Source organism: Globicephala melas, chromosome 2 (genome assembly GCF_963455315.2).
Source record: "Globicephala melas chromosome 2, mGloMel1.2, whole genome shotgun sequence".
Lineage (NCBI taxonomy): Eukaryota > Metazoa > Chordata > Mammalia > Artiodactyla > Delphinidae > Globicephala > Globicephala melas.
In genome coordinates this window covers 86,617,016-86,630,517 of record NC_083315.2, presented here as the reverse complement: position 1 = coordinate 86,630,517, position 13,502 = coordinate 86,617,016, and the positions used below count along the sequence as shown (strand labels likewise).

At 42.6% G+C, this 13,502-nt stretch overlaps 1 long non-coding RNA gene across 1 annotated transcript in view; it reads right to left on the bottom strand.

Annotated features, from left to right (window-relative positions):
• Positions 1–9,683: 9,683 nt before the first annotated feature.
• Positions 9,684–13,502, bottom strand: part of LOC132596758 (uncharacterized) — a 63,834-nt gene continuing 60,015 nt past the window's right edge. The window contains exons 4-5 of the long non-coding RNA XR_009562766.1: positions 10,839–10,948; positions 9,684–9,808 (exon numbers count right to left, since the gene is read on the bottom strand). This is a non-coding gene — a long non-coding RNA (uncharacterized lncRNA). The remainder of the gene's footprint in view (positions 9,809–10,838; positions 10,949–13,502) is intronic.

Here is a 13,502-nt window from a genome sequence, read left to right as displayed (position 1 = left end):
GGATGCTGTTTCATTGTGCCCATGCACCAATCTCAGCCTAAAGGAGGAGGCAGAGGGGAGAAGATTGAAGGCCCTGATCTAGGATGGAATCAGGGGAATGGGAGCCCTTGGGAAAGGCCCATCCGCGGTATATAAATGTATAGTTTTAATTCCCCAAATTGCTTAGACAGTTTGCCCACATGTATCATGCTAGCTTAAAGTTCACGGCCCACACCACAGGGGGCAGACAATGCTGAGCACATCCACTAACTTCACAGGGACAAAAATGAAAAGCGACAGCAGCTTCCTGAGAGCTCTGAGAGCTGACACATTAAAACCTGCCTACTGGCAACAGCTGAAGTGGTGGAGTGGCGATAAGCACTCCGAGTGTGATGTTTTGCGAGCAACAGTTTTAGCAGCCTGCTTCTCAGAAGTGGAATGTGCTAAAAACGCCCAGGCCTGAGGTTTACCTCAAAGAGCCAAACTTGAGGTCATGAAGAATAACTTTCAGAAAAGTTAGATAACTTCTGCAATACCAGCAATTTAACCTTTTAGCCTCAGAATTAGCAATGAACATGTGGGGTTCAATAAATTGATGACATAAAGAAAAACACACGTATTGTTTTTAATGAACTATGGTCAGCCTGGGGTGGATATCCGTCAGTCAATAGGTCAGAAATGATATTGGCTCCCTCTCTCCAAGGGAAAGATTTGAGAATTTTATGAGATGCGGAGAAGACGCTATTTGATGTATAATGAACCCAGATGGAAATTAAACAGGTATGAGTTGAAATCTACTGTTAAAGTCCAGCTGGATCTCTCTTTTGCTGACGCCCATAATTATGGTCCTAATGGTTTCTGTTTTCTTTTCATCTCCTAAAGTACAGTTTTGTTGACGTGTTCCATTACTGTCAGAGGTGAGGGCTTTGAGTTAGCCAATATCATCACCCTCCATGCATGCTGCTAAGATATTAGGAATTACACAGAAATGAACTATTCACGATTTCCCCCTAAGTCTTTTTTTTTTTTTTTTTTTTTTTTTGCGGTACGCGGGCCTCTCACTGCCGTGGCCTCTCCTGTTGCGGAGCACAGGCTCCGGACGCGCAGGCCCAGAGGCCATGGCTCACGGGCCCAGCCGCTCTGTGGCACGTGGGATCCTCCCGGACCGCGGCACGAACCCGTGTCCCCTGCATCGGCAGGCAGACTCTCAACCACTGCGCCACCAGGGAAGCCCTCCCCCTAAGTCTTTTGATGTATGTAATTTAGTGTGATTTTCCAGGGATAATAGTTAAGAATCATTTTTGTGTTCCAGAAGGGTAAAGGTGTAACTTAATGAATGACTCCAATGTCTCCCATGAAACTATTATATCATTGACAATGGAGATGTTTTTGCCTAAGAATATACAATGTGTTAATTAATCTAGTCAATAAATATCTAGTCATTAAGAGAGGCATAATGAAATCCCCAAGTTTTAAATCCCTAGACACATCTGTGCAAAACCAGAATATATAAACATCATCTTAAATGCTCACCAGCAAACACCGAACACCCACATGTGTGAAGGCAAGGTGAACAGAGCTCTATCAGTGAACAAAAAGTCTATAAAAACTGTAGAAGTAGAGTAGATATGCCAAAGAATAGCCCAGTTTCCCTGATCAAGGCAATTCCAGGTGGATTCACCTCGACTTTTGCTGGGAAAATCCCAGCTAATACCAGCAGTCACATTTTCATCATCTTTTTTTTTTGCAGGGGGGTGATACGCAGGCCTCTCACTGTTGTGGCCTCTCCCGTTGCGGAGCACAGGCTCCGGACGTGCAGGCTCAGCAGCCATGGCTCACGGGCCCAGCCACTCCGCGGCACGTGGGATCTTCCCGGACCGGGGCACGAACCCGTGTCCCCTGCATCGGCAGGCTGACTCCCAACCACTGCACCACCAGGGAAGCCCCATCATCTTTTTTTGCAGCAGCACTGGTCATGCTTGCTAGTCAATGACATCAGCCTTGGCCAGATCTGCTGGCATGGAAATCCCTCTTTTATACAATACACAGCAAGCACTCACAAGCCTTGTAACATAATTTGAAGAAGACAACTGGTCTACTACTCTCTTGTTACGCTTCAACCTTACAACCTTGATTCTCTCTCCAGACGTTCAAAATGAATCAGGATGTTCCCATATGCAAGTGTACACTAAGGCTTAGAGTTTCACAATCCCCTGGTAGTTTTATAAAAAAGAAGCAGACCCAAGTGAATTTTCTAGGCTAACAGTACTTTGACCCTTCTCTTCTGGAGGTATTCCACATCTGGATCACTTGTAGCTGGACCTGGGTGGCCAGCTGTGGATGGAAGAGGCTTAGAAATTCACTCTAGAACTACTTTCCTGTGGGTGTACATTCATGTCATCTAATACCTTAGCCAGGGACCCTTTCATTGCACCAAACAGAACTCCACTCAGGATAGGCTAAACCAAGTAGGCAATTTCATTTACAGTAGCCGCTCTCAGGGATGAAAAGGTGTAGGTTAAGAACTGAGGCTGCTTGTTTGTCTCTAAGTGGACCCCATGGACTTTGACTTCTCTACTCTTCTCTTTGCAGACTGAGAAGTTTCTCTGCTTCCCCAGACTTTCGGCTTGCGTGAGATTTTGATTGGCCCCAAATCTGCATGACTTCAGTCCATATTTCTTCCATTACATAACTCCATTACATAACTCCTCAGATTGTGCCCATAGACCAGTCCTGCTTCCTTCATCCTCTATTCACAAATGTTGACCCTGAATAAATATCTTGTAACCCAAACTCTGCCTCCAGCGACTCAAACCCTCACTGTGCCATTTTAGCCTGACATATATGTAAGTCCAAAGCAAGGGAACTAACCCAAATGTGAACCAGGGCTGCTCAGAAAAGACTCTCCGGAAAGGAATGACATTTCAGTTGAATCTGGGAGAATGCATATAAAATTGAGGCAGGAAGCAGAGTAAGGTAAGCACATTTCCTCCAGGTGCAGGCAATGGATTGTGCAAAAAGAAGGAGGCAGGTTCTGGGCATAGTGAGCGCTTGTCATCTGGGTCTCAGTTCAACCATCTCCTCCTCCAGAAGACCTCTTGGACCTTCTAATTTAGAGTAGCCACCTCTATGCTTGCCCAAGTCACTCTCACATCCCTTGGAAATGTTAAGAAATGCAGCTGGAAATGTAGATGGGGAATAGACCAGAAAGGGCTGAGTAGTCCGGGCTTAATTCTGAAAGCCACAGGAAGGCTTGGGGAGGTTGGATGTGCACTTCCTGTATCGTTGGAGTTGTGCCTTGGCAGCTGCATGAAGGCACTAATGAAGTGGGGTAAGAGCGGTGACAGGAGGATCTGTTTAGCGTCCTTTGCCCTGATACAGATTTAAAAGATAATGACCAAAGGGAGATGCGAAACACTGTGTAAAGCAATGGTTTTCAAATGTTAAAGTGCATTTGAATCACCTGGGAATCTCATTAAAATGCACATTCTGATGCAGGAGGTCTGAGATGGGGTTCAAGACTGCATTTCCAACAAGCCTCCCAATGATGAGAGAACTGCTAGTCTCCTGGGACATCAAGAACCTCTTTGGGAAGCTATTAACCAGCAGGTGATGTGTACTGACCTAATATGAGAGGGCTACAGGTGTTCATAATTCTGTAAGGCATAGCCACACTAGGATAGCAAATGACTGGGATAGATATGCATAAGTCTTTGATGCATAGATAGTTGGAGACATGCCAGTCACAGAGATGGCTATCTCATCTCAAATGACCATAAACCTCTCCAAGTACGATATTAGGGTACGTGGTTCATTTAACGATGGCTTCATGTCGCCTGCTATTGACCAGGAACTAGATAATTTAACTACAGATGGATTGAGTAGCTTTGGGCTTCTGCTAGAGCTCTAGATTCATCACAATTTCAGCTGTTGTTAGTTCATCCAAAACGTGGTTTTCACAGGAAAAAATCCACAGCTAGCCAAATTCTTCTCTCGGTTACTATTATGCAAACTTATTATTAAAGCCAATTATCAAATATACCTTCAACTGGCAAATATGGATGGGCACATCTGAGCACTTAATTATCCCACTGAAGTCAGCTATAAAACACACTTTTATTAGGGTCACACATGAGAACATGTACACCAGCCTTAAGCAGCATTGCTCACTTTCAGCCTAGGTGGTTGCTGTCTTTTTCTCTCCCCCTCCTTTACTTCCTCTCACTTCCCTCTCAGACATTAGACATTTGTTACATAGCAGAATATGGAATTCCTGGCACCTGACATTGAACCTTAAATGTTTGGAAACTGAGGTTTTTTTCTTCTGTGCCTTTAAATCTGGTCGGAGAAAACTTGGAAAAGCTACAAATTGTTAGTAAATTTTATCCTCGTATTAGGTCTTCACGCATATTGATATACTGCTGTCAAACAAAATGGACATTACCTTGCACACTGATCTACAAAATTTCCTGGTGCTTTAAAACTCCATTCTACACCCACTAGTGTGTTCCCATGCACAGGTATTGCTATACTAGAATTCGGGTTCACACACATCAACATATTTTAACTTTAAAAATACGGTTCTTTAAACTAGGGACTTTGCGGGGGAGGATCCATATATTTACATACAATTATACAGTAAGAGTTTGGCTTTTAGTTTTTAATTGTCTCTTCAGGAAAAATGAAAAGCGTGGTCTTGCTATTCTCGGTTCACATTTGGTAACATACACTCTGTAAAGAATAAATACTTGCAAATACTGTGAAATGCCACGGGGACAGACAATCTCACACAGGGAGGGAGGACAGGAAATATTAATTATAAGGTTGTGATTCCATTTGGAAGACTCTAAGGGTAGCGTCTACATTTAGAGTGAATGTGCCGTAGGGTGTTAGTAATCTGCCCCTCACTGCTAGTCACTTCCGCTTGGATCCTGAACTTGGTTTAATTAAGATTGAACCTTGCGAACTGAACAACATATAACGTTGCTAAAAGAGCAAAATGAAAGGATCGCAGGGTTTCAGAATGAAATTAGAAATTCTATAGAAGGCTGATAGCCATTTCTGAGGCAAAAAAATACCGCAAGTGGGTTAATATATGTGAAACTGCATTGGAAATATAAAGTATTATAAATGTAGGGGATTATTACTATTATTATTTAAAAGAATGCTGCAAGAGGGAGAGAGGCCTCTTGGTGGGAGAGTCATAAATCTTCAGGATGGGAAAATAAGATAAGTGCGTATCTCTGGCAGAGGAAACAATACAAATGTGGAGAGCAAACAGGAGCCAAGTAAAACCTGTTCACCTGTCCGTCGCTGGAGTGTTTTCATGTGCACCAGTGGTATGTTAGAGGCCACTGGAGCTCAGCCGCGCTGTGGTTCACCGGGGGATTTTTTTCATTCCCACAAAATGTTTCCAGAAGACCCAGAACAAGGGCACAGAGTGTTATCATAACATTATTGCACAGTCGTCTGGGATTTGCATACTGTAATTAGTGGTAGGTTTAATACGGGGTTAAGAAAGCTGAAACTTCAAGGCTCCCGTGAATGCGGGGAGTTGCGGGAATTGCAGGGTGTTACAGGTGGTGAGTGGAAGGCAGGTGGCACTAGGAACCATTTCTGTGTAAGGCTTTCTGGCAAATTGCCCGAAGAGATCACAGAAGAACGGGTCCTGAATTGCCAGGGCTTCAGGCAATTGTTGTGATTTTTCTTTTCACTTGAAATAAATATGTACCTCCATACCTATTTTCGTGTTTGAAACAAAGATAAGACTGGATTTCTTTCCTTTGATTCATCTATTTTCATACAACATGAAGTTTACTAAAATTTGACCTGTCAGCCTTTCAGTAGAAACTAAAATGCCCACAATTCGAATTTACCAATCAGTCATCAAATCCTTAGACAGCAAATACATTAGTCAATAGACCACTTAGAATGGTCTAGATGCGTTGCTCACAGCACCTGGTGCAATACCCTGGGGGGTGGGGGGGCATCACCCTGACATCACTGCAGGGCTTGGTTCTCGGGTCACATACTCAGTCAAGGCTTATTCGTTTTCCCTCCATTTCTCCTCACACATCCAACATCTACCTATTTGCCAGCCCTGCTATCAGTGTTTTTTAGATACACTTTCACGACAACCCTAAAAGATAGGTATTAATATCACTGCCATGTTAGCGAGCCCAGGAGCAACCACATAGCTGGTGTTTGGTCTTGATGTAAAGCAGGCGGTCTGCCTCCTGAAGCAGACATCTGAAACCACTGGCTGCACCACCTCAGTGAACTGAAACTCTAGTAACCTCCTACTGGCTTCCTTTCTCCAGGGCGCCTTGGTTCCAATCCATGCATTAAACCAGTGGTTCTCAACTAGGGGTGATTTTTTACCCCAGCGGATATTTGGCAAGGTTGGAGACATTTTTGAGAGTCAAGACTGGGGAGGTGCTATTGCATCTAATGGATAGAGGCCAGGGATGCAGCTAAACAGCCTACAGTGCACTAGGCAGCCCTCGCAATAAAGAATTATCCAGTCCCAGGTAGCAGTAATAACAGTTGAGAAACCCTGTGTTAAATCAATGCCATAAACCATCTCAAATACATCATCCCTCTGTAGTGACTCCTTATTCATTGCTAGATCAAATTGACAAGCTTTGGACTTGAATTCTCTGCCTCCTTTAAGAGGGCCTTTTCTATTTTTCCACTTTTATTTTTTAAATTCTGCCACCACCATCTCCACCCCAATACAGCCTGTAGTCTGTACACTGACCCAAGAGACTAAAAACCTGGGCTTTGCTCCTGGCTCTGTCACCACCGGTACATCAAGTAGCCTCTCTAGGCTGCGGCTTCTCATCTGTGAAATGATGGAATTGGGCTAAAGGATCTCTTGGACCCCTTCCAGCAGAGATACTTGCTCTGGTTTCCCTCAACGGGAAGAGGCATTCAAAGAGGAAGGCCAATCTCTTTGCCTAGCATGTGACTGATAACCAGGTTTGTTCCTAGAGCAATCAGGACCAGAAATACAGCAAAGACAGAGACTAAGGCTGCAGGCAGGAGTGGCAAGAGGTCCAGAGCCACAGGGATGAGGCAGAATGTGAACCAGAACAAGACAAAAAATTTTGCAGTGAAGGTCATAAGCAAAGAAAGAATGAGTCAAGTAAGAATGATGGAGGCTCCTTCTGAGCAGGTGTTAGACCTGCATTGCCCACCATGAGTCAAGGTTGAAGGTGGCCTCTGTGGGGTCTGCACTGCACGTGGCACTGCCAAGGTGACAAGGATGGGGGAGCTCTTCTCAGAGGTACTGGGATGTGATGAGTGGTGACAACAGGACCTTGGTTTAGTGATTAAAACACTCGCTGACGCCCCCACCAGAGTCAGACTCAGTGGGTCTAACCAGCAGTAAATCCTAGCCCCACGCACTGTCCAGTTCTGTGCTGTATTATCCTTTCAGAGACCCCTACTGAGGCCCCCTGAATGGAGGCCTCCATGTTGGCTTCTGGCCACTTCACTGCCATTACCCAAGGATGAAGAAATTCTTCTCTTTATTTCTCTGTGCCTCCGTGACCCTGTGCCTTCCTTGGTACCTTTCCTTCTTTGAGAGTCTAGATCACGATACTCTAAACAACTGGGGTTTGTTTGTTTGTTTATTTTTGTGTACGTGTGAAACAACCTCGGATGTTCAGAAAAAGTTCAAGAACAGCACAAGAATGGTTTTTTCTGAACCACTGAAGAGTAACTTGTTAACATGATGCCCCATCACTCCTGAATGCTTTAGGATCTAATTCTTACAAATAAGGACCTTCTCCTATGTGACTCGATACAACCATCAAAACCAGGAAAGTAAAAAAAAAAGGAAAGTAACATTGATACCTAGCACCATCTTATTCTCAGATCCATTCCAGTCTCACCTGCTGTCACAGTAATGTCCTTTATAGCAAAATAAACCAGCCTGAAATCACAAGTTGCATTTAGTTATCATGTGTCATTAGTGTTCTTTAATTTGAAACATCTGTTCAGTCTTTTATAACTTGGACATTTAAAATTACAGACCAGTTATTTTGTAGACCGGCCCTCAATTTGGGGTTGTTAGAGGATTCTGTATGATTAGATTCCGATTATGCATCTTTGGTTTTGACAGGAATGACAACACAGTGATGCTAGGTTCTTTTCACTGCATCCTATTAGGTGGCACATGATTTCAATTAGGGAGCAACATGATTTAACATCACATTACTGATGGTCAAGTGATAATCAGCTGATCAGTTGTCTGCCAGTTCCAGTGTCTGCCAGCTTCTCCACTGCAAATTTACCTTTTTCCTTTGTATTTAGTAAGTATTTTGTAGGAAGTTACTTTGAGCCTTGATTTCTACTCTTCATCAAACTTTCAACCTGTTCATTGGCTTACTGATATCAGCATGGACTCACAGATGCCTCTTCTATTCAGCGGTTTATATTCCATTATAATCATAATTTATTGAGATGCTCAAATTGTCCTAGCTTTGTTCAATGGGAGTCCCTCAGGCTATGTTCTGTGTCCTTTGACATGTCCCCATCATTCATCGGGCACATCAGTACTTTCTGGCACAATGCAGTGTTCCAGGATTACTTATACTTTCTCTGTCCCATTTCTGGGGCTTCTTCAGGGATCCTTTTGAGTGGAGAATGGCATTTAGTTTCCAAGATCTAGACATCTGCTGTGTTTATTGCTATTGGGCTGCTCTCAGACTCTCTTTGTGACTAGAGCTAGAGAATATCTGCATGTCACACCTTTACATCCAATTTGTATATATATCTATCAAAAACTATGATTTCACATCAATATCTCCAATTCCAATCTAACACCATCGGGTTCATTCTAATTTTTTTCTCTTTTCGTATTTGCAACTACCTTCTCTGACAATGAGAAATCTTGCTCCTATCATCTTTAAAACATTTAGTTATTTGCTCAATCCCCCTGTCTGTATCTAACATCCTGTTGCTGCTGGATTAACTCCCCTCTGCTGCGTGGATGCCTTCTTTATCCCATTCAGGCTCTGACTCCACGTGCTGGGCTGTACCCGCCTCTTCCCCCTCACACACCCCTCACTCACACAGATGTCCTCCTCCTGTCTCAGGCTCCAACAACCCCGTATCAGGCCACCGCTGATGCTGCCGCCCTGCAGATGCTCTTCTCACTCTGTCCAACCACCAGTACTGGCTCGTCCTGTCCCAGCCATGCACACACATAGACAGTGTCCTTACTCTTTTCAGGCTCTGACATCCGGCACCACACACACCCAAAAGCATGACTTCCTCACCTCACTGAGTCTCTGATACCTCTGCACAGGAAACTCCCTATCCTGCTGTGGCTTTGATGGCCTACACCACCGCTTCCGCCACCCTCCCATTGGATGCCCTCCTCACCCTAAATGGGCTACAATGCCACACTAGGACTCCTCCTACCCTGTGGGATGCTTATAATGGCTTTTGGATTGAAGTGTTTAGAAAGAGAAGGGATGTGAAGGGAGGGGGCAGAGAGGAAAGAGGAAGAGAATCACTGCTCCTTTTATTATTTAAAAATGGCACAGGGCGGGGCTGGGGCGTTGTGTGCACTCCCGGGTCAGCCAGCGCTCAGTGTATAAAGCAAACCACTCCAGGTATTTTAAACAGTGGGTATTTAGGTAATTGGATACTTACAGGTTCGTTGGAGGATGCAGCAGCAGATTCTAGCCTGAGCCTTTGGGAATGATTTCTGGAGACATGCAGGACTGGGGCTGCTGTGGGATCGCGCTGCTTGGAGCCCAGAGCTGCCACCCTTTCCACAGCAGTGTCTAGGCACCTTGAAACCTTGAAAGGACACCTAAAAACGTTATCCACATATCAGGGAGTCAAAACAAGAGAGTTGCTGCTACCACCACTGTTTCTCAACAGCCAGGAAGCTGGAGAATAAATTCCAGAAATTGCCACAGATAGACCACAATCTTCCTAACCGATGGCAACAACCTGAAGCTGATCCTGTGTTTCTTACTTCTGTTTTCTAAGTCACACAAGTGCATCTCTTGGGCAGAAACTCATTCATCCAGGGCTCTAGCTTGAAAAGTTTTGGTAGATGTTTTTGGTTCATGTAAATGTGTTTTGTTTTGTTCCTTAGAGTTTGTTTGCTTTTTAGATTTCCAATCTATTCAAATAGAAGGAGGGTGAAATGGAGATTGAGTGGCCAATCCCAGGAAATTCCCTCTCTCTTATTATATCCAGTTATTTATCATGTTAGTGGATCTATGTTTTGCATAAACCTAATGAAATATTAACATTTTAATACACAAAATATTCAAATCTTTTTGTGAATGTTCCAAATATATACATTATTTAATTTCTTAAGTCAATATCTATATTTTCTTTTCAAGTCAAACAGAAAATATTACCAAGAAACTCCAAACCCTGCTGTGGCCACCGGGATATAGCCTGTGTCCACTCCTTATTTGGCTCCCTTTCCAGGTTTGCTTTTGGCCACCCAGCCTCCTAATTCATTTCCCAATCAGTGGCCTTCAGATCCCACTTCTCTTTTTACCATCAGTTTTCTTTTTTCTTTCACATTTTCCCTCCATCCTCTTAGACTCTTCTTCCACTGGGTTTCTTTTTTCAAGTTACCCACCCACTCATCAAGCAACACACACAAACAGGAACAAGATTTTACTTTACTGTTTCTTCTCCACATTTTATGGCTCACCATTGGCAGGAAAACATAGGTCCATTTAGGTTTAACAAACTGTAATTGACTTTGCCTAAGGCAGTCAAGTAAGTTATTCTCCATAACAGTATTTAGTCCCAGGATGCCCGGGGTTGAAGATGCTATCCTGTGTTCCTCCCTGATACCCTCAAATCCCTCTTACCATTTTGTGCACCACTGCCTTCCCGTGTGTTTTCACTTCCAGTAGCCAGCATCTCTTTGCTGCATCTCTTTGACAGAGGGCTGCCCTCAGGCTGCTGGAACCCACACTGCCTAAAGGCATGGAGGGTGGAGAGTCAGTAGTGCCTGGAAAAGTCTATGTTCTTTCCCTGAGCACCTTCAACAACGACTGAGAATGGGGAGGAATAAATAAATACTCCAGCTCCTTAGGCCCCTGATTGGGTGGCTGTGAGGTATGGCTGCAGAGCAAGCCCATCTATACTATAGTTACCTTCCATTCGACTTTGCTTGATATCTCGCATCTGTTTGGCCTCTTTTCTGTCCCAGGCCCACTTCCCTGTTGCCTTGTTGTCTTTTATTGGAAATACTTCTTAATAAATCATTTTCACATGAACCCTCAGGGGCTGATTCTGAAGAATCCAATCTAAGACACTTGGAGAGACTGAATCCAGTCTTTTAGTTCCCTTCCAAAACAGGGTGTTGTGTAAGCATACATACTGCTAATGGCTCTACTTCTATCAGCATGGGCTTATTTAACAGTTACCATTTCTATTTGGAGGACCTTTGTATCATCCATTGAAACTATTATCAACACTTGCAAAACAATAAGAGAGGTTAACAAGAGTCTCAATTTGCACATGATTTTCTTTTTTAAAAAAATCTTATTTTCTAATGAGCTTATAAAAATGAAAAACCTTCAACTTCTCTAGAAATAAAGTAATACAAAGTATAGCCAAGAAAGAATGCTATTTCTTACTTATCCAATTAACAAAGATTTTGAAAATTATCTTATTCTGGCAAAGGTGAGGTGAGATACAGTCATACGCTCCTGGTGGGAGTGTAAATTGATACCACCTCCCGGAAAAGCAATTTGTCAAAATATGTCAAGAGTCTTACAGATGTTCCAGCACTCTGGCTCAATTTATTCACCTTCAGGAATCTATCCTAAAAAAAAACAAGTTTGAAATTTTGGATAAAGATTTATGCACAAAGATGCTAGCTTTCTTTCTTAATTTCTTTCTCCTTTCTTTCTTTCTCCTTTCTTTCTTTCTTTCTTTCTTTTCTTTCTTTCTTTCTTTCTTTCTTTCTTTCTTTTCTTTCTTTCTTTCCTTCCTTCCTTCCTTCCTTCCTTCCCTCCCTCCTTCCTTCCTTCCTTCCTTCCTTCTTTCTTTCTTTCTTTCGTCTCAACATTCTCTACAATAACCATGTATTAGTTTTCTCATGAAAAAACATATGCTTTAAATCATCACAAGTTGTCTACTCCTTGAACATTTCCAGGACACACACTCTTGAACCATGCTTGGTTTTATCTTTTTTTTTTTTCTTTATCCTCATAACACCAATTTTAAGGTCTACTTCAAGAGGAAGCTTTCCTATAAACAATTCATTGAAAGGCAGGTGATATTCTATATTAAGCTCTAAGGAAATGTCTTAGATACCCTCTGGGTACACAGTCCTCTTTGTGTATGAGTCTCTCTATTGCTCTTTCTTCATTATACATTTATATGGAAAGAAAATTTGTGGAATTTTTAAAGTGTTCCCCCATTCTGAGTGCCTATCCTGTCACAAAAACCATAGGAGATATCATGTAAGTCACACAATCCACCCAGAATGTTCTCTCAACCTTCACATCTGCCAAGAAGAAAGCAAGGGAGGAGAGACAATGAACCAGGAAACACAAAACTTGAGTTAAAAAAAAAAACAGTAATGAAACAATAAATACGGTAAAAAATAACACATAAAAAATAAAATCAAAACCCTATTCCATTATGGGGTTCATCAAATTTTCTTATGGAGTATGAACATTGTAAGGAAATCTATGTTTTGTTCCTATTTAACACTTAATAATCATCAATTAAATAATATCTGTATATGATGGAAAACAGATTTTTCTATACTATAATTCTCAGGCTTCTAGTCTAAGTAAGCTCCCTGGTTCCACACCCTCCTACGCCATCTCAGAAAAGGATCAAATAGTACAATATAAACCTTAAAAAATAATAAAAGATTATAATGAAAATTGCCTTCTTTTCCAATTCAATATTCATTGCATACGTACTCTGATTCTCTGGGTAGATAGAAACAGTTGACTATAACGTTTTAGACATGATTATTAATAGATACAATGTGTCATCAATGATTGAGACAAGAGGACAATAAGAGAGGAAATAGCAATGTCAGGTAGTGAGTCCCTGAAGTGGGAGAGATGCTTAAAAGAAAGGATCAGGGAACAGGATGAGATAAATGCAGGAAAATGAGCTACAGCGGGTGGCCAGGAAGTCAGCAGCTGATGTTTAAGTGTGGCCAAGAGAGGGGAGAGGAGAGAAAGTACTGAAGGGGGACTTGAGAGATCGAGAGGGCCTAGGGAGAAAACTGTGTTCAAAACGTCCTGGGAAGTAATCCAAGGAACTGTACACTAGTTTAACAAGGTCCCAGTGGTTGCTAAGAGCGGGGATTTGGCCGGAGTTGAGGGTTGAGCTTGGAACCCTATAGAAAAGAACAAATAATCTCAGTAAAGGCCAGTGCTAAGATTCAATTGTCTGACCCAGAGGAGAGACAGGGAGAAAAGAGAGAGAGAGAGAGAAAGAGAGAGAAGAGAGGTTGCTCACAAGTTTAACCTGAATCAGTCTAAAGGCTGGGTCCGTGT